The sequence below is a fragment of the Pygoscelis adeliae genome, unplaced genomic scaffold, assembly GCF_000699105.1.
Source record: "Pygoscelis adeliae isolate BGI_AS28 unplaced genomic scaffold, ASM69910v1 Scaffold373, whole genome shotgun sequence".
Classification (NCBI taxonomy): Eukaryota; Metazoa; Chordata; class Aves; order Sphenisciformes; family Spheniscidae; genus Pygoscelis; species Pygoscelis adeliae.
In genome coordinates, this window is record NW_008824370.1 from 175,379 (window position 1) to 194,785 (window position 19,407).

At 43.2% G+C, this 19,407-nt stretch overlaps 1 protein-coding gene across 2 annotated transcripts in view; it reads left to right on the forward strand.

Moving 5' to 3' along the window:
• The first annotated feature begins 5,797 nt into the window (after positions 1-5,797).
• Positions 5,798-19,407, forward strand: part of PPP6R2 (protein phosphatase 6, regulatory subunit 2) — a 110,013-nt gene continuing 96,403 nt past the window's right edge. For both annotated transcript variants that reach the window (XM_009320084.1, XM_009320085.1), the window contains exon 1: positions 5,798-5,862. The gene's annotated coding sequence lies outside the window, so the exon portion shown is untranslated. The remainder of the gene's footprint in view (positions 5,863-19,407) is intronic.

The window sequence follows — 19,407 nt, forward strand, 5'->3', positions numbered from 1 at the left end:
CCAGCGACACCCCCTCCCCCCCCCCCAGACCGCCGGGAGGAATCGGGCCCCGGTCCCGTAGCGCTGCCTGGGCTGCAGGGCCGCGTCCAGCTGCCCCTGGCTTGTTTTGTACTGTTTTTCGGGTTTTTTAAATAGCCCGTGGCCCCGCTGGCGCTGGCCGCGCCGCCCCTCTGGCAGCTCTGATTGCAGAGGTCCATTTTTGAGTCCTTGCTCTCGGCCGTGCTGGAGTCCCACCGTGTCCTTTCATGCGATATCTGGGTTAAATCGGGCTTTCTGCACGTGTAAGAGAGATCAGAGTTTGCTTTTTCTTTTTTTTTGGGGTGGGGTGGGGGGTGTTTGACCTGGTGAAGATGGGCAGTGGGAACGCGGGTTTCCAGGTTTTCGTGACTCATGCCTAGCCAGTGGTTAATTGCTGAAGCTGTCGGGAGAGGTGGTGTTGGCAAGGTCAGGGGCGGGGGTCAGCCTCCTGGGGACCCGCTGGCTTTGGGTGTGCAGGGCCTGGAGCCTGAGCGAGGGACCCCACCGGCTTCACCCGTGCAGTCTGTGAAAATGAATGTCACTGTGCTGGTGTTATTAACGTACAGAAACCGGGGTAGGAGTCGTAGCCACAAATGGAATCACTGCAACATGTAATCTTACAGAAAGACGACTTCTTGACGAGTCTGACGAGGGCTCCCTTCCTCATTTGAAGGCCTTGTTTTGCACTAGTTTAAAAAAAAAAAAAAAACCAAAACAAAAAACAAACAACGTAGGAAGTAAAAAAGGGAAACTGAGAGAACTTGGAGGGACCCGAGGTATTTTTCATATCTTGACCTCCCACTTAAAAATTAGTATTTTAAAAACTGAAGCTTGTTTTCATAACGTAGTTTATTTTCTCTCTCAAAAAACAAAGGAAAAGTTGTGATTCCGGTCCTGTCCAGAGCTACACATGTTTGAAGCCAAGCATGTAATCACTTACTAGCAGATTTTTGTTACAAAGCACCGTTTTAAGAATGATGGGAGAATAAACATTTATGATTTCTCTTCTTACTCTGACACTTAAAAGCAAACAGTCTGCCAAAATACTTCAGTGGTAAAAAAAAAATCTGGTGGATGGTAGTATAGCAATTTCCATAGCAACCAATGGTGATATCATGGTAAGCAAAGTTAAATTTTGGAACATGCAATAGGAACACATAATGATCTGTACTGGTTTGAGTGATAACAATAAACATTTGCCCAGGAGAAGATGACTGAGGGTTGGATTAAGAACAAAATGGTTTGAAATTGAAGGCTTGCTTTGTTTTTCGTGTGTTTGATGTGCAGACATTTCTGGTGACTTTTGTACTTTGTATTATGTTGCAAATCCAGAGACCTAGGACAACGTCCTGTCTAGAAATCGTGGAAAATTTGTGGCGCTGCAGCAGCTTTCTGGGAAGAGCTCGGTCTGTAGCAGAACAGTATCAGACAGGTGGAGCAGAAAACAGCGTTGATGTTTTGGGAGGTTCCTGCAAACCTCAGACTGTGAGAGAGTGACTGATGTTGAGCATTTGTTCTGGGGATGACAGGGAACGCTGAAGCATCCTTCTTCTGAACCTGGTATTCGATGAAGTCTTGGTTGTGTTGTGGGAGGGACAGGTTGAATTTCAAAGTTCATAGTTCAGAAATTAGAGACTGTCAGAAGTGATTAACAAAGAGAAAACTGTCTTTAAGAGCTTACGTTTTGGGTTTTTTTCCGAGTAAGCAAGCATCCTCAGCCTGTGGGCTTAAATTATTTTTAGAAAACTCCAGGCCGCTGTCACGAGCGGCGTAGCCTGTTTTGCAGTGCTTCCCTGTGGGGGAAGGCTAACGCCCTTGCAGCCCCCCCTTCTGCAAGGGGGTGCTGGTGGAGCTGAAACGGTGGGCAGTGCTTCTGAGTGGGGCTCCCCCCCCCACCCCTGACTCACAGTTTGCTGGTTGGACTGGGAGTCAGCTGGAGTGAATTAAATTCTCGCTCTCCCCAGATAGTGCGATCCTGAGCTAGAAGGAGGAATCACTTAGTTACGCTTCCCCTCCTCTTTGGTAGGGAGATATCCCAGGCATCACTGATCGTGTTTTTTTTCCATGCTCTGTGGAAGGAACACTTCATTCGTGTTCTCCCCTGAGTTTTACTGGCTATCGGCTAAGGTGTCAAAGGGAAACCAAAACTGTTTTCTTCCTGAGGTGCAGCAGGGCATTAGTGGTACAGAAGAATTTCAGCAAAGAAGGGTGTTATGTTTGAAGAGAGCTCGGGGCTGGGGGAACAGGATGAGCTTTCTTATTCTGTGTTTCTGATAACAACGTGTGTAGAAGTGTAAGTATAAAAGCTGTAGATTATATGTTAGGGAAAATTACTTCACATACATAATCAAGTAGTATGTTTTCTTAACACAGTGGCTTGGAGTCTGAGGTGTTAGTGCCTGAAGGGCAATAGCTAGAACCATGTAATAAGCTCAGCCATAAAAATGGGCGAACTGGAATGCCAAGAAATAGAAGAGTATCTTGTTATAGTAGATGTTTCTGAAACAATAGTAGAATGGCAAGAATAACTGGGAAACTTGGGTGTAAATGACACAGGAAAAACGGATGAGGTCAGTGAGTTGAGAGCAAAGCAGGAGCTGAGTGGTTGGCAGAACTTTTGAGAACTATAGGGACGAATATTTGTGGGAGGTCTTGTTGTTTTGCTAGATGTAAAATTATTGAAAAACTAATTGAGGAGAGCAGAGTTAATAGACTGTATTAATGAATGATGTCAGCTCTCCATCTCAGCAGTCAAATATAGAGCCACAGTTCAGAGCAGCAGTCTTTTACTCTTAGCCCTATTTATAGGGTTACACAGTTCTGTTCTTAATTATGTTTTATGGGCTGGGGAATCGGTTTGACTGTTTGTTAGCTCCTTTTGATGGAAAATCTACAGATGTCAGTGGATTTATATAAGGATCAGGGAAAGAATGTGGCCTCTGTGTGACCAATAGTAGCAACAAAGGAACTTAAGTGTTGTCTTTGATTCAATATTATTAGAAGCAAAAGTATGTTGTGTTTTCTGTCCGCTGCTGTGTTTCTAGGGCACTTGTTTCTTTAATTGTGCTTTTCTCTTTTCCTCTCCTCCCGCCATCCTCCCCTCCCCCTGTGATGGACTTCTCTGCTCCTTGTTCTGATCTGCTAAATCAGTCAGCAGTGCAATAACCAATATTGACATTGTTATTACATGCCTTGGCTATTTTTACCTGCCTGTTAACTCTGGTATGGGGGGAAACCTGGGCAAATAAGTATTAGTTATCTTGGGAGATGAAGCTTTCATAGCCAAGGTTAAAAATCTCAGACTAAAAAAGCTTGTATTTCTGTGGAGTTTGAATGCCACACACATCTCGTACACGGTGTTCGGATCAGGTCTGCAAATGGGAAGTTTGACATTGCTGGCTGAATTACCAGTGACGTTCTCTCTTTTTGCTTATTAATGCCATTTAGTCCTAGATAAAGCTGAGACAGTGCAAGTAGTTACAATAATAAATGGCTGCATAGAAATGCCTAAAGCCTAACTAAAATTGTCATCTTTGGCAGGGGTCACTTCAAACTAAACACCATGTGGGACTGAGCTTTGGAAAGGGGGTTGTCAGCAAAATTAGGATGAGCTAGCTTAGGAGAATGTAGTGTCAAAAGAAGGAAGTTAAAATCATTAGCCTGAGCATGGAAGCTCTGCAGCTGTTGAGCTGTGACTGCTGACTGCTACTAATTTTCCCTCTCAATTTCTCTTCCTTTGTGTCTACCTGTTTCTCATTCTGTGCATGAATTGTAAGCTCTCTGGGGCAGTGGCCATGCCTTAGGCATGCGTGGTGCCTGGTACAGGGGCAGCCTGTCCCTGAAGTGGTGCCTCTGGATGTCACTGCATTGCAAGTACCGAATTTCTTACTGTTGTGTCAATGTCGTGTGCTTAAGGACGCAATCTTATCTGGACAGAAGGGGAAACCGGAAGGCATGAGAAAATAACATTATGGTTAAATGGCAAAGTTCAAGAAGTTATTTGAGGCAAACAGACAGAGCTCGGAACTATTTCCTTACCTAGGCAAAATACGAAACTTTCACCAGCTTTTGTTTTGGTAGGTGGCATGGTAGGCCATCTACGTGGTTTGCAAAGAAAACTTGCCAAACATATTGATTGCTTGAATTCAAGGTTTGTGTTCAGTTGGCAAATGTTTCTGCTGTTCTTTCCAGTATGCCTATGCTAGTTGTCTGTCTTTTTTTTTAAGTTTTATTTCAGTTCTTCAGTTTGTTGCTATTCAGAGCATTGTGGCCTGCAGTGACACTGATAACTATTAAGTCACTTTGATTCTGATTTTGTTTGGCAGAATTAGGAGCAATAGCAGCAAAGCAGAGACTGGCACTGCTTACTGGGAGAAAGACAAAAAAATGCGAAGACTACAGTAGTGGAGATGGTCTTTCTTGCTGCAATCTCGAGGAAGGAAGAAGGAAATAGAACACAAGATATTTCAGTTTCAGTTTTGCCTTTGATTTTTCTATGGTAGACTTAATTATGTTAGCTGAGAAAATGCATGATGGGGTATGCCTTGACATTTTGTGATAAGCGACTTAGATTCTCTTCTGCGTAGCAATTTCTTCCTTTCTTTTCATTCCTCATAATCTAGCAAAACCTACGGATTGTTTCAGCTTCTTACTTTCATACGCAGCAGGGTGGGATGAGAAAGGTTGTGTTTCTTTAGCTGTTTACTTTTAATTTTCTTCCTTCAGAAGATCCTCTGGTATGCCATTTAATATAATACTTTTCCGTTAAGAGGGATTTCTTCTTTCTTTAGAGGGATAATTGAGACTGTAAGCTAACAGGTTGAAAACTGTATCCCATCTCCCTGAGCCAGAGGACTAAGGGCGCAGTTCCACAGCGACATCAATGGGCCTGAGTCCAGGCTGCCATGTGTTGGCATTCGTATTGTGTGGTGCGCCGCCTCGGAGAGCTGAGCGGGCTGAACGCTAACCCTGCTTGGAGGGAGTAGTTTTCAGCTGGATCAGCTCCCTCAACCAGCTGGATGTGTAGTTGCATAAGCAGCGCTGACACAAGGGAGGATGCAGGAACGTGTGACCCGGGAAGGAGAAGAGCAAAAAGAGCAGGTCTCTCGCTGCCTGGATTTAAATAGGGTGTGGTTCAATTTCACTGATCTAAGTTTGCAGTGCAACATCTTCCTGGTTTGTCCCTCTACGTCAGTGCTGGTCCCATACTTACAGGGAGCCAGTCTGTCAGAAGACTACCACCCCTTCCCCTCTTCATTTTCTGCTGGTTTATTTTATTTAACAGGCATGGTAGGAGCAGATGAGCGCCGCTGCTGGAACGTTTGCCGGACAGTTTAAAAGTGAAGGGGTTGGGAATAGTGGGGCTGCAGCAGTGTTAGCAAAAAAGTCATGGTTCCATGTTAGATTAAATCAAACTAAGCCTCTTGAATAGAATATCCAGGTCATCCTCAGAGTCCCAGGACCTCAGCTCCTGAGCACCCGATTAATGGTCAACAGATGCTCAATCAGCACTCTATTTAACAAATTGGAAAATACTAAATGACGGATTTCAACCTAGTTCTGTTGCATGTTATCCTTTTTTTTTTTTTAATATGGAAGATTGTTTTTCGTAGTGGTCAGTTGTTTTTTACTACTTCTGCATTCTCCCAGTCCTTTACTATATTACTTTTTAATATTACATTGTCCATGGTATATCCGAAATTTTATCTTTTTAATTTTCTTCCATGACTTTCTAAGCCCTTTTTTTCCCTTAACATTGTGTTTCAGACTCTGCCTTCACTTTCAAGGGGCTGGAGACCTCTCACCGAAGTTCACATATCTATGATGTAAATGCCTACATCTGAGGTAATCTTTTAGGATTCCTTTTTTAGTCAATGGAGAGAAACAGATGCTTATTTTCTTCTGGTGGAGAAGTCTGAAATAGAGATGAGTTTTGCTGTAGAAGTGCTCATTTCTCTCCTACTGCAAAGGGAGTCTGGGTGACTAATTCAGATTAGTCATCCATAGTATAAATATCTACATGTTAGGTGAGACAGATCCAATTGCAGAAGACTCAACTTGCTAGGCAGAGATTCTGGTGGGGACCTCCTCATCGCAGCGAGGTTGCCTTCTCGCCCTTGATGGATTGTAAGGTGAATGAGACATTGGATGTGTTTTGCAACGTGCTATGCCCTTAGCGCTGCTTAATGAATCTTCTTCCTTTTTCATAGCCGACTGATAGGGTTGAGGTTGAAAGCAGTGTCTATAAATGATTCGGAATCATACAGTTATCTATTTAAGACCAATACAACAAAACAAACTTAAGTTTTTGTCATATACATGACCAGCACAGTTGGTTTTCCAGATTCTGTTTGAGATGTACAGATGCTAGCCAGAAGAGTAGCTATACATTGTGATCGTCTGCCTAGCTGGCATCATAAATAAGCAGTAAGCTCCACGGTGCAGAAGACAGGATTTCTCCATGTTTCTTCAGTGCTTAGCATGAAGAGGACCCTAAGCTGAAAAGAAGTTTATCACTGTTTTAGTAAATGTAAATATTGAGTTTTCCCCTTGTAATTTCTCTAAAGACTATTTAATTATGGCCAGTCCTAGAGACTGGTACATGTGTCTGAGTTTTGTGAAGACTCAAGGATGAAGTAGCAGAGTAGTTTACAAAAATATGAAGGGGCTTGAGGATGCCAAATTTTGCAGAAAGGCGCGTAATGTTTTAGGGATGCAGTGCCAGGAATAAATGCATATTCGATTTCATTGATGTTACACTGTACCCACTGTTTCCTCTTACAAAATAGGCAGCTAATTTCATTACTTCTGTTTTTCCTGTTGCTTTTGTCATCTTTGTTCTTAGCTAACTGTAGTCCCTATAAAATAATTGTTACAAGTAATTCGTGTTAATATCTGTAGTGCTTTCAGTGTGGCAGCTTTGACCCAGTGTGCCCATGGCCTCCCCGGTCCTGTTTTTCCCCTCCATTTTAAATAGAAGCACTGCTAAAGAATGTTGTATCTTGCAGAAAAAAAACCTCACCGCTTTGACTTCAACTGAGTAAAAAATTTCACTTGAAGTGAGGTTATAAGTGCTGTTTTCTAAAATACCTGGAAAAAAATGTTGGAATGAAGTGGTGCAGTTCCCAAGAACAAAACTAGTTAATTATTTTTAGTCTTAGAAGAGAACAGCAAGTAAAAATATTTAGTGTATACTTGGGGTTTGGATATATGCTTGAGTTTGTACAAGGAACCGTGAAGTGAAGCTGAATCACCTAGTAGTCACAGCAGAAATTTGCCATGTGAGGAAAATACTGTTGCATAATCAGAGTTTGTTGTTAGAGCTGGTGGACTGTGCCCCGGTCATAAATACATGATTTTGGGAAAAGCAGAAACTTTTCCAAATCACTAGCAACGAAACAGCAAACGTCGTGTTTGGAGGAACAGGAGGATCTCAAAGGCCCTTGATAAAAAGAAACAGTCTTCCTTTGACCTACATGTTTAATACACGAAAGGCAATTCTTGCTGGAAGGAAATCACTACAATTTATATATATTGGCTGGTTTAAACTCTGGCTGCCTAATGGGGAAGAGATGGGGGAAGACCAGGCAGTGTTGATGGAAGGTCTGTGAAAATTCATCTTGGTGTGTGAAGTGATAAGCCAAAATAACATTGAAAGTATAATTATTGGAATGGATGCTATGCCTGAAAATGGCAAAATATTATGTGTGTTAGTGTTGGAGACAATTTTGAGGTATGTGATTAAAGAAAATAGCAGGGCAGAGAAGATAAAAACCATACTGGGTAATCTGCTATATTTAAAAAAAGCAAGGGGAAGTCCGATGATATATGTGGAATTCTAAATGTATTTCTCGTTGACAATTTTTGGCGTGTATATAACTTGTCAAGCTTGATGTCAGGGCTGTTGATTAGGCCAAGAGTTAGTGTGGGTGTTTTACCTGTTAAATAAGGGGAAAACATTTGCTTATGCATAATGCTGAACACCACCTTAATATGCCGGGAAGTATACCGGTGGAATTGAGAGAAGACTCTCCTTCTGCATTTTCCCTTCTTCTTCAGCACGTTATGCTCCTGTAGTCCCGTGTCGGTTTTTCTGTACCTAATTCTGAGACAGCTGATGCTGCCTGCTTTCAGGGACTGAATGCCACAAGCTGTTTCTCTATAACGCTATTTCTTACTTGAAACCTAGGATGCTTCCCTTTCCCTTACCACTCATTTGTTCTTACTTGGACTGTTATGTGCAGCAGTGGAGGGAAATTTAGCTTAGGCTCCTGAGGTTATGTCTACCACGTGGCTGAATGCAATGCAGAGAGATCTGTGGACGAGCTGTAGAGCTGGAAGGAGTCCCGATACACCACCTCCAGCTCAGCGCAGGGCTGATGTGCCTTCTCTGTTTTCGAAACTTGAGCTTGCGTCTGTGTACAGCATTGTACTGCACATGTAAATGTAGCAGCTTGCTAAACTGGGAGGGGCGTCTCTTAATATGGTGCTTTATCATGCTATTCAGATATAGAAGCAACAAGAACATTACTTAAAATGTCACTATAGCATTTTCCAGCTGAGAAAAAACCCCACACCTTACCTCCAGAATTTGCAGAAAGCAAAAGGAACCCTCTCATCTTTAGAAGGGATTGGTAGTCTTCTGTATTCTTCATAGTTTGGGAAGTCAGGTTTTAAATTACCTGGAAGAGATTTCACTCAAGTCGAGTTGTTTGTGAGGCCCGTTGAGGTGCTGGGTGCTGCTGTGAAAGCTACGGTGGCGAGTGCTCTCGGCACCGGAGGGAATGCTTGTCTGCAGCAATGGGGCAAACGTTTCTGTTGCTTATAGCCTGCTTTGCTTGAAATGGAATTTCTGACTTGGGAATTGTTATTCAAATACACTTTGAGTGTTATATGCCAATTAGTGTCTTACGATGACTCCTAGTAACTGAATATTTAGTTGCAACAGTAAGCAAGCTTGAATACAAGGTTTTATGATAGAGATGATCGCTAAGATGATACTCTGTTCCTGCCGCTATGGTAATTTGCATTCTCTGAGGTATTTATAGAGACCGAGAGTACTTACTGATGATCTTTTGTGCAAGGTTGATGTTAATTTATTTTCCCAAAGTTTATACAATCCCTAGAATTCTTCATTAAACTTGGAAAAATAAATGTAATCCTTTTCAGTCATTTGAAATCTTCACCTTTTCTGTTACAGATTCTGTGCTTTTTATTAATGTTTTTGGTTATGATTAAGGCTATTTAGTTACAAAGTGAACGACTTCTTAGAATTTGTGCCTAAAGCCATAGTTTGACATGCATTTAAGCTGGCACCACTGCTGAAAAACTGTCCCCTTCTTGCTGCTCATACCCATTCTTCGTCACTTCTCTACCCTCCCTCCTTGCTGGCACAAGCATTTGTGCAGCTGCGTTGTGAACCAGTTTGGGGGAGTGATCCAGATGAATTTTTTTTCTGCTAATACTGCATGGAAAAGGAAAATAATTTTTTTTTCAATAGTGCAGGTTTAAATACATGGCAAACTGGTGTAACATCATTAGCGCGTAATTCTGGTTTGTGATTTCAAGAGCAACCTGAGCTTTAATGTTCATTTGTCCAGGTAAAGCCCATTGAACTCTGAAGGGTGGGCCTGAGAGTTCCACATGATTGTTTTCCTTTCAAGATGTTTTATGATGAATGAAGCTTAGCCCATAAATACAGTTTAAGTGGTGCCATGCATTAAAAACAGGCTGGTGGTTCATTGTCATATATAAGATTTTTCTTCTGAAGTGTCTTAATATCTATTTTAACTGTAGAACTATGTAAACTTCGTGTGGACTGTGTCTATATGATGTCCTGAAAGATTAAGGAAATTAAACAACATACGCATTTTAATATCCAGTTTTAAGGCACTGGTTTGTTACGGGTTTGGCAGAGCAATATTGTGGCTCATTTCCCTGTAGTTTGGTTGGTAGAACAGCGCAACGTCAGAATGTTCTGGTAAAAACTGCAGCATGCAAAAAATGTGGATAGAGGTACAAATGTAGTTTTGAAGCTTTGAACTTGTATAAAGAACCATTAAAGGAATGCAAGCAGTTGTTGTTCTTGCTCATTTGAGGACATCGCGGTACTGATAAAATACGTACGGCTCTTGATCTTGTAAAGCACAACAGGAAATCTTAAGTTTGCAAATGCTGCTGCTTCGCTATCTAATAGTCTGAGCGGTGTGATGTTTCTTTCATAATATTGCCTTATTCTGTGTGTGTGTCGTGGTTTAACCCCAGTTGGCAACTGAGCACCACGCAGCCGCTCGCTCACTCCCCCCCAGTGGGAAGGGGGAGAGAATCGGAAGGGTAAAAGTGAGAAAACTCGTGGGTCGAGATAAAAACAGTTTAATAGGTAGAGCAAAAGTCGCGCACGCAAGCAAAGCAAAACAAGGAGTTCATTCACCGCTTCCCATGGGCAGGCAGGTGTTCAGCCATCCCCAGGACAGCAGGGCTCCATCACGCCTAACGGTGACTTGGGAAGACAAACGCCACCACTCCAAATGTCCCCCCCTTCCTTCTTCTTCCCCCAGCTTTATATACTGAGCATGATGTCCCATGGTATGGAATATCCCTCTGGCCAGTTGGGGTCAGCTGTCCTGGCTGTGCCCCCTCCCAGCTTCTTGTGCCCCTCCAGCCTTCTCAGTGGGTAGAGCATGGGAAGCTGAAAAGTCCTTGACTAGTATAAACACTACCTAGCAACAACTAAAAACATCGATGTGTTATCAACATTGTTGTCACCCTAAATCCAAAACACAGCACTGTACCAGCTACTAGGAAGGAAATTAACTCTGTCCCTGCCGAAACCAGGACAGTGTGCAGCAAAAAATAACATATCCAGGGTCCAGAGATCAATGCGGTAAGTGACTTCGACAAACTGGGTTTTCTGAAAAATGCTGCTTGTGTGCTCCAGTAAATACCAGCATCTCACTTTTGAGATAAGTCTGATTAATAATAATTATTTCTGAACGGTTTAACTGTGGAGATCCAGGAAAAAAATTAATTTGTTGCTTAAACAACATGTAGTAAGCAGTCTAAGTGGCGTCAAAGTCTTGTTTATTAATGTGAGCAGCGCAAGTGAATGAGGAGTGGAGTGTCTGAGGAGTCCTGCAAGAGATGTAAATCGACGCTTAAAAAACCCCCATGCTTTTGTTTGCTCGTTTTAACAATGGTTGTGTGTTAGCTTTTTAATATTCAAATCAAGTTGCAAATCTTACTCTTAAAGGTTAATCATTAAAGTGAAGCACAGAAATCCCCCCGGGGTTCCTCGTAGACGCTGCTGATGCCTGCTTCCATGGGGGAGACGCACTCTAGAGCTACGTAAACAGAGAGAGTAGTAGCTGAAAATGTTTGACTATTAATCTTCTTAGATTATTAGTGATAGAGTGAAGTACAGGTTAAAAACGTTGAGATAACTGTGCCCTTATAGATTACGTGAAGCTGGTAGGCTGTGGAGTTCAGTTCTTCAGTGTGTGTTTAGCTCCATATGCTTTCGACTGACTTAGGAAGAAAACCCACCCTTTTTTGTGCAATTATGTTCACAGTGCGTTTGGTATATTTTTCCTGGCTAGCTTTTTCCTGCATTTTTTTGAAGCGCTGCAGTTTCTTCAGTGTATGGGTGTGTTGAATTTAATTAAAAATGTAACATTTAAATAAAGAAGCTGTGCAAATTTTGTCCTTAGCATGGGGTAGGGCATTAATTAGAAGGCTGTTTAACTCGATACTAGATGAGGATAAAGTTGATCATCAAAACAAAGTACTTCTTGATATCATCTCTTTATTAGGGAACTTCAGAAGCATAGAATAATTAGAAGTAGCTCTTAATTTTGTGTGCATATTTGTACAACAGAGGCCTTCATCATTTTTTGCCTGCAGCAGTTTTTTATTAAAAGAAAAAAGCCCCACACAACCCCTTACTGTGCTGGTATACCAGACTCTCTCCTGCCATACTTGTGATTTACTGTTTGTGTCTGAGGAATGTAAATGTAGATGTCTCTTTCATTTGTCAGTTAGATGTTAAGAAAAAATGAAGACATTCGTATCGCTAGCTCAGAAGAGGAAAACAAAAGGAGGCTCTTGGCTAACTGGTGAAATACTATTTTGGTTAAGAATAAATTCTCTCTGAGAATTACAAGTGTATCTAAGTGTTTCCAAATCAACAGCTCGGGCTAAGCAATCTCTCAGGAAGCTGAAACGCATCTTTAGTTGTATGGTAACATTTGAAGATTACCAGGATGCTCTGTTCAGTGTTTCCACCTTCTTCCTCGCGTGTTCGCTGTGGCCGTGGAGCGACGCGAGTGCCTCTTGTAGTACAGGTGCCCTCTGAGGTTGTACGCAGTTTCCGAGCAGATTAGGATTTGTGACAGAGATTTTCCTCCGCTGTTTTCTGATGCTGGAGGGGGGAGAGAGTCACAAGGCAGACCCTGAACGATGTGGCACGAGAATGCTGTGCCAGAACACTGTGAAGAAAAGGTTAGGGGAAAGGGAGCTGCAGAGCTGGTACCAAGGCAAAAGGAGGAGCACGAGGTAAGAGCCAGCTGGTGCTGCTGGGCTGCAGGGTGGATTTCAGCACTGCTGCGTAAGGCAAGGTCTCTCCACGTTGGGAAGTGTAACACCGGCGGAGTATACAGTGCTGGATTTGGTAGTACTGAATTAAAATTCAGATATTGAGTCTTTGCTGAAAATGCCATTAATAAAGTGTTATTGTGACCGCTGCCTAATTGCTACCATGGGGTTGGGATACCAGGTTGATGTAGTGTGAAAAATTTCAGTTGGGAGATTTGACTCTTCTTCTCATTGTTCAGGAGGTATTTGCCTGTGTCTGGCAGGACGATAACCCGTCCTTTCCTTTTTGAAGTAGCCGAAGCCTGGAAGGCAGAAGCAGATGCCTGCACTGGAGCTCAGGGGTGCACTCGCTAGAGGAAGCTGTTTCCACTCCGCAAGACCTTGACAAACCGTTCTGCCATTCAGGCAAAACGTTGCTGGCCTCCTCCTCTAAAAGTGGCCTACAGGCAAAATCCTCTTTATTTTTTTTTTCTTCCCCTTGCCTCCCCCTCCCCCATGCATCCTTCACCTGTACAAAACAGAAGCTTCTGACTGTTTGACCGTTCACCTCTGAAGGTGATGAGACACTGAGGGGGTGGAAGGAAGATGAAGTAATAAAATAACGACAAACTAAGTCCATTTTTTTTTACTGAGACTGAAACATGGTATAAGATATTAGTTGTCACAGGTTTTGTTTTAAGTATTTAGGTTATCCCAGTACTATGATAATAGCTAGCTACAAAGCTGGCTGAGTACAATAGAGACAATTTATAATTTCGTATGCTTGATCGTAGGAGGTAATAAAGGCTATAATTCATTTCTGTTTTATGTTCTTGAGACTTTGATGTGTATATGTGCAGTCAGAGCTTGGCAGAAATTGCTGAGATCATAAGAGTTTGATGTCCAGTGGGATGCACCTGCTAACTGGGGGGTGTGTGGACAGTTGCTGGAACTATCGTTGCCTCTGAGGACTCTAGTCTATCCTTTGCCTTTTATTCAGAGTTTATAAAAAAGAATCGGGCAAATGAACGAGGGAAGGGAACAAAGAGAGTAGTGATGAATGAGAATATATTTATGTAAAATTCTGATGTTAAAATAGTTGTTTTATTCATGTCCTGCAACTTCTAAAGGCGTCCTGAAACTGCAGCGATGCCTCTTGCAGAGTTCCGTAGAGAACCCTTCATAGATAGTGTTCCTTGGCTTTATTTTTACTAAACCTATAGCTGTCTGTTTCGAGCGAGATGGGCTTATTGCATGATCTTAATTTGGGAACAGATAAGCCTGGTTTGGACTCAGGCTGCTGTATTGAGGACAGCTGCTCATTTCATCTTAGTTCTTTAACTTACTGCAGCTATTGCTTGTAAAATTGCGTTCTTACGCTTAAGGCCTACTTTGGTTTGCTGTGTGAACTGTTACTTATTTCACAGGCTAGAATCAAAACCTTGGTTTCTGTTTTTCTCATGGCTTTGTGATTAGTCTTCCATTGTGGTATTAAGCTACAGTTTCAGTGTGGCACCAAAGTTGGAACAGATTTGCCTAAATGTTTGATCTTGGGAGATTAAGGTTCTGTATACCAGTAGAAGACAGATTTGTATCTTACTATTTTACTCTTATGCTTTGAGTTTTATTGCTTGTAACAGACCATACTTAAAATAATGCCTACCCATGTTAGCATTATTTGTGAAAGCATGTGGAGCATGTCAGATAACGCTCCGTAACGTCTATTTTTGTTGTTCAGTTGATGTGACACCCTTATGCTTGGGGAGGGACTGATGTAAAGCTTGCCAAGACTTGGCTTTCAAAGGGTGTCTGCAAATAGGTTTCTAAAGAGAAAAATATTCCTCCAGGTAAGAGAGGCTCCTCTGTAATAAGGTTGAATTTTTGATTACAGTCAAAGATAGCATGACTACCAAGGGCGGACATGATACCGATTTGAATTTGGAGCAGTGCATATTAATGAAGTCTAAGTCCTTCCAAATTACAGATTAGGTGGGCTAGAAAGAAGTAGAAGGTTGGTGAAGAGGCATTCTGTATTTCCTGCCTTTAACTTCCTATTTTTCTTGTGGCTCCACAGACAGCTATTTCCCAGGAGAAGTATAGCTGGTAGGAAGGAGATACGTGACTGCCTGAAAGGCAGTTCTCCATATAGTGGTGGGCTTCAGCAGCTCCAGTGCTTACTAGATACGGTAGGAGATCCCCAGTACTGCTTTAGTTTGTCTGGAGAGCCACAGACCTCTCAGGTATAATTTCATAATAATCTGAAAAAAAAATCTCTCGAGCTATAGTATTTGTTTACATAGCAAGCTTTTCCTTTTCTCTGTTGGGGTTTTTCACTGTTCTTCATGCCTGGTGTGAATGTAAGAGGAATCAATACAGATCTTTGATTTAATCTTGGCTATGTTATAAGATGAATGAGGAAATTTATCAGCATTGTTTCATCTCAGGAACAAGCACTGGGAGTGCATTCCTAAAGAGTCTGAAGTAGGATCCTAAAGAGATTGAGAGCAAGCTCTAGAAATAATTGAGTAGCTCGTGATTCTCTTCCCCTGACAGACTGAAATGTAGATTCCAAGCATTTTGAACCCAAGGAAGAGTAGACTGCTGTAAGTCATCTATTACCTGTATTGTGGGTGTACTTCAAGAGGAAGGCATGGTGCCGGATCCAAGCTCTGCCAGAACGGGGCTTGTACTGTACTGTGCCATCTCCACCTGTAATAGGCTTCTGGCTGTACTAAGTGGTGGGAGAAGTTCAGTTGACAGTGATGGGGTCATGGAGCTGGAAGATGAGGGCAGGATGGTGATGGGACTGGAGGTATTGGTCATGGTGAACTGCAGAGGCAGTTAGAGGCAACAAGTAACAGCCAGTAACTGGGGACAGGTGATTGCAGTGGGGTTTGAAGGGACGGCAGCCTGGGGCGTGGGTGTGCAAAGCAACAGCACAGCATTGATGCTTCAGTACCGAAAGGTTGGAAGTAGTGTAATACAGAATGCCGTAACACAGGTAGTCTGTGTACTGCAAGCAGTTGTCTTTTGACAGGTCACGGCAGTTAAATCCTCAAGAAGCCAAAGTGGTGTGTGCAACAGCAGAAGAAAAGAAATAGTTAAGTGCTGTTAGTGCGCAGGGCCTTAGCAGCAGGAGAGAACTTGTTAGCATCTTCTGAATGTACTTAATGCCTCATCTATTTCATGCTCTATGCAGCGTAGGTGAAAACGTCACCAAGATTTCCATCAGTCTGACCAGGCTACAGTCCCGTCAAACACAACAGCTGCTGGTTGGGAGGAACTGGAAAAAGAATTATTTCAAAGAGGTTGTTAGTGTGTCTGGAGTATATTTTTCAGTTGTTTTGAACAGATTCACTAACAACTGTTTCCTTGTTTCTGCTCTTAAATGTGTAATACTGTTCTGGTCACCTCCAACGGAGAACTGCAGCTGCGAAGTACTTGCATCTTCAAAAGCTTGATTCTTCCCTTTTTGAATGATGTGCGCTTACCTGTCCCTTGACAAATAAAGCATATCTTCTGAAAGGATGAAATGAAGCACATCTGGGATGCACTGTGTGGCACAAAACTGGGAGGAGTGCTTAATAGACTTGTGCTGCCATACAGAGGGACCTCAACAAACAGGAGAAATGGGCTAGTAGCAGTCTCATGAAGTTCAGCCAAGGGAAATGCCAAGCCCTGCCCCTGGGGAGGGATAACCCCATGCACCAGTACAGGCTGGGGCTGAGCAGCTGGAAAGCAGCTCTGCAGTGAATGACCTTGGGGTCCTGGTGGACAGAAGGCTGGCCAGCAGCCAGCAATGTTCCTTTGCTGCAACAGTGACGAGCAGCCTTCTGGGCTGCAACGTGCAGTGTTGCCAGCAGGTCAAGGGAGGTGATCCTTCCCATCTGCCCAGCACTGGTGGGGCCACATCTGGAGTTCTGAGTCCAGCGCTGGGCTCTGCAGGACAAGAGAGGCATGGACGTAGTGGAGAGAGTCCAGCAAAGAGCCACAACGCTGATTAAGTAATTGGAGCATTTGCCATAGGAGGAGAGCTGGGGCTCTTCATCCTGGAGAAGAGGTGGCTCGGGGGGATCTCACCCATGTGTGTAAATCCCTCATGGGGCAGTAAAGAAGATGGAGCCACGCTCTCCTCAGTTGTACCCAGTGACAGGACAAGAGGCAGTGGTCACAAACTGAAATATGGTAAACTGAATGAAAGAAAACACGTTTTTACTGTGAGAGTGGTTGAACATAGGCAGAGGCTGCCCAAAGAGGTGACGGAGTCTCCATCCTTGGAGACGTTCAGAACCTGCCTGGATGCGGTCCTGGGCAGCCAGCTCCAGCTGGCCCTGCTTTGAAAAGCAGCGGGTTGGACTGGATGATCTCCAGAGATACCCTTCTGTTTCCTCCATTCTGTGACTGTTGCTGTTACAGGAAACTGCTGGCTCATATCCTCATTAAGGTAAAAGCTGCTAAACTGTAAACGGTGCTGTGCACGACTGTCCTTAATTTGCATGAAGCTGACATATCTTTACTTTGTCTTAAGGAGTCTCTCAAACCGTACCGTACAGGGCAGCAAGCACTTGAGGATTGTTGTGTGCCCCGAGACTGCTGTCAGGCTGTAGTCCTCAACAGGAACAGCCCATTGACTTTATTTGCATTGTTATATTTTGGAATAGGAGTCCGCAATGCTTCTGGATGCGCGTGTGTTGTCTCCTATCGCAGTGCGAGCCCTGGCACCCGCTGAGGATGGTCTGTGAACTGGTCAGTGCGGCTGTCACAAGCCCAGGGTTACACAAGCGTCAGGCTAAAAGCATCCAGTTCTGTGGGACACACCACAGCCCATAAAACAACGCAGTTGCTCTTTACTTATATCCGCTTTTTCAAAACGGTCTGAATCATTCTTGTGGTGCGTCCCCGGTGGGTATGTGCCAGTTCCGGAGATCACAGTCAGTACGGCGGAGTGTGGTTGATGGTATTTTTGCTTTATATTTCCTGGCTCTTGCAGAGTTAGCTTTAGCCGTACTGTCGTTTGCCAATTAACTTTGTATCAATTTCAGTTTTGGATGACGTTTAATGGACAGGTTCTGTGATAGTCCACATGCTTGCTGATTTTCTTTTAAGCTACCTCAAGTGGGAAGTACTCTTCCTGGAAAAGGGGGAATTGAGTTTTCTATCTGACTGTGCCCTGACCTGACCGTCAGGGGGAAAGTGAACAAAATGAGAATGTTGAAAATGGGAATAAGCAGGATGGACCCTTCACCCAGAAGCATCTTCTAATTGGCGTGCCGTTTGTCTGGGTTGGACGCTTTTGCATCCACAAATGGCAGTAGTGGTGGTTGGCCTCTCTGTGTCAGCCCTGTCGTGGGAGGTGGTGGAGGATGTTTTGCAGTCTTGGGGAAGGTCTGGGCTCGGCACCTCTCTCAGTCTTCCTAAGGCTATGCACAGCGTGGCGGTGGGGTAGCTCTGGCTCTCCAGGGGCTGCTGCTGTGGAAGCGTGCTCTGTGGCTGCTGCAGTCTGGCATAGATGCTTTGACATTCTCTGAGATGTTACAAAAATTTCTAAACAGAACTTGCTTCCAGCAGGAGAACATGGTTTAAAATACTGCTGGAAGCAAGTGGAAAAGGGCCTTAAGGAAGGCTCTGAATGCTCAAGGAAAAATGTCAAATTTCAGTGCAAACTTAATGTGTTCAGGAGACCCTGGGGGAACATAAGGAACCTTTACGTTCCACTTGCCAGCCATGGTACTTGCTCAGTTTCAGTTGCAAACAAAATGGAAACTCGCCCACTATCCCTGTCCCCCCTGTCCTCCTCCCCTTAACCTGAAATAGCCATTTGGGTAATACGAAGACTTTCTTCGGGAAGGGAGACTTTCTGGTCACCGGACAATTTTTCTTCTTCAGAGCTATTACGTGGTGTGTGGGTGATGTTCATGCAGTGATCTTTTTAAATTGAGAAAGGCTTTTTAAAATAAATGATAATAAAAGAATGGGATGAAGCAAAAATGAGACCAAGCATCTTTTTAGTTGGTGAATTTACTTATTGCTGATTCCTTCTGGCAAGTTAGCCTTATGTGGAAGACTGCCCAGGAGATCTGTAGCCTTTTTGTTGGTGCAAAACATGTTACTGTTGGAGCTCGCCAGACACATTTCTTCTGGCTGGTTAGCCAGTAACTCTCTTAATAGGTACCAAACAACTTAGCAGTGCTCCTTTTTTTTTTCTTTTTTTTTTTTCCCCTCCCAGCTTCCCATGGACCCGAGGCCTAGGAGCGTGCTACTTGTCAGCAGTGTGCTGCCAAAGCCGCCTTGGAGGGTTTGGAACCAGACACTTTTTCCATTTACTCTGCAAAGTTGTTTCTCTGGTAGTACAAAAAGAGATGTTCTCCGAGCTCTTGTTATGCAAGTTGAATTTCGGAGAAAATGGCATGCTAATAGTCGTCAGTATAGTTGGGAAGCTCCTTTTTAAAAAGATCATTAGGTTGATGTTAAGTGATAGTGCACATCAGGAGCCTTGCTTGCAGTTTCAGAAAGAGCATTGCTCTTGCCACATGCACAGCTGACATACCTTAAAAGTAAGACTTAAAGAGTGTTATTTCCCCCCCCTGTTTACAACATGACTGCTGTGCATATTCTTCATGGGATTTTTGTAATTTTGGTACTATGCGTGTATCTTACACGGGATCATCGGTTCCGATGGCATTCTAAAATGCTTATATAGAAGTAAATAAGACATTCTTGCATCTTCCTGTTCAATTCTTAGAAATAAAACCAAGCGAGAACAGGGATGATATTCTAGAGGTGTAAACAGTGTGGCATGTTTTTTCACTCTGAGGAGTTTGA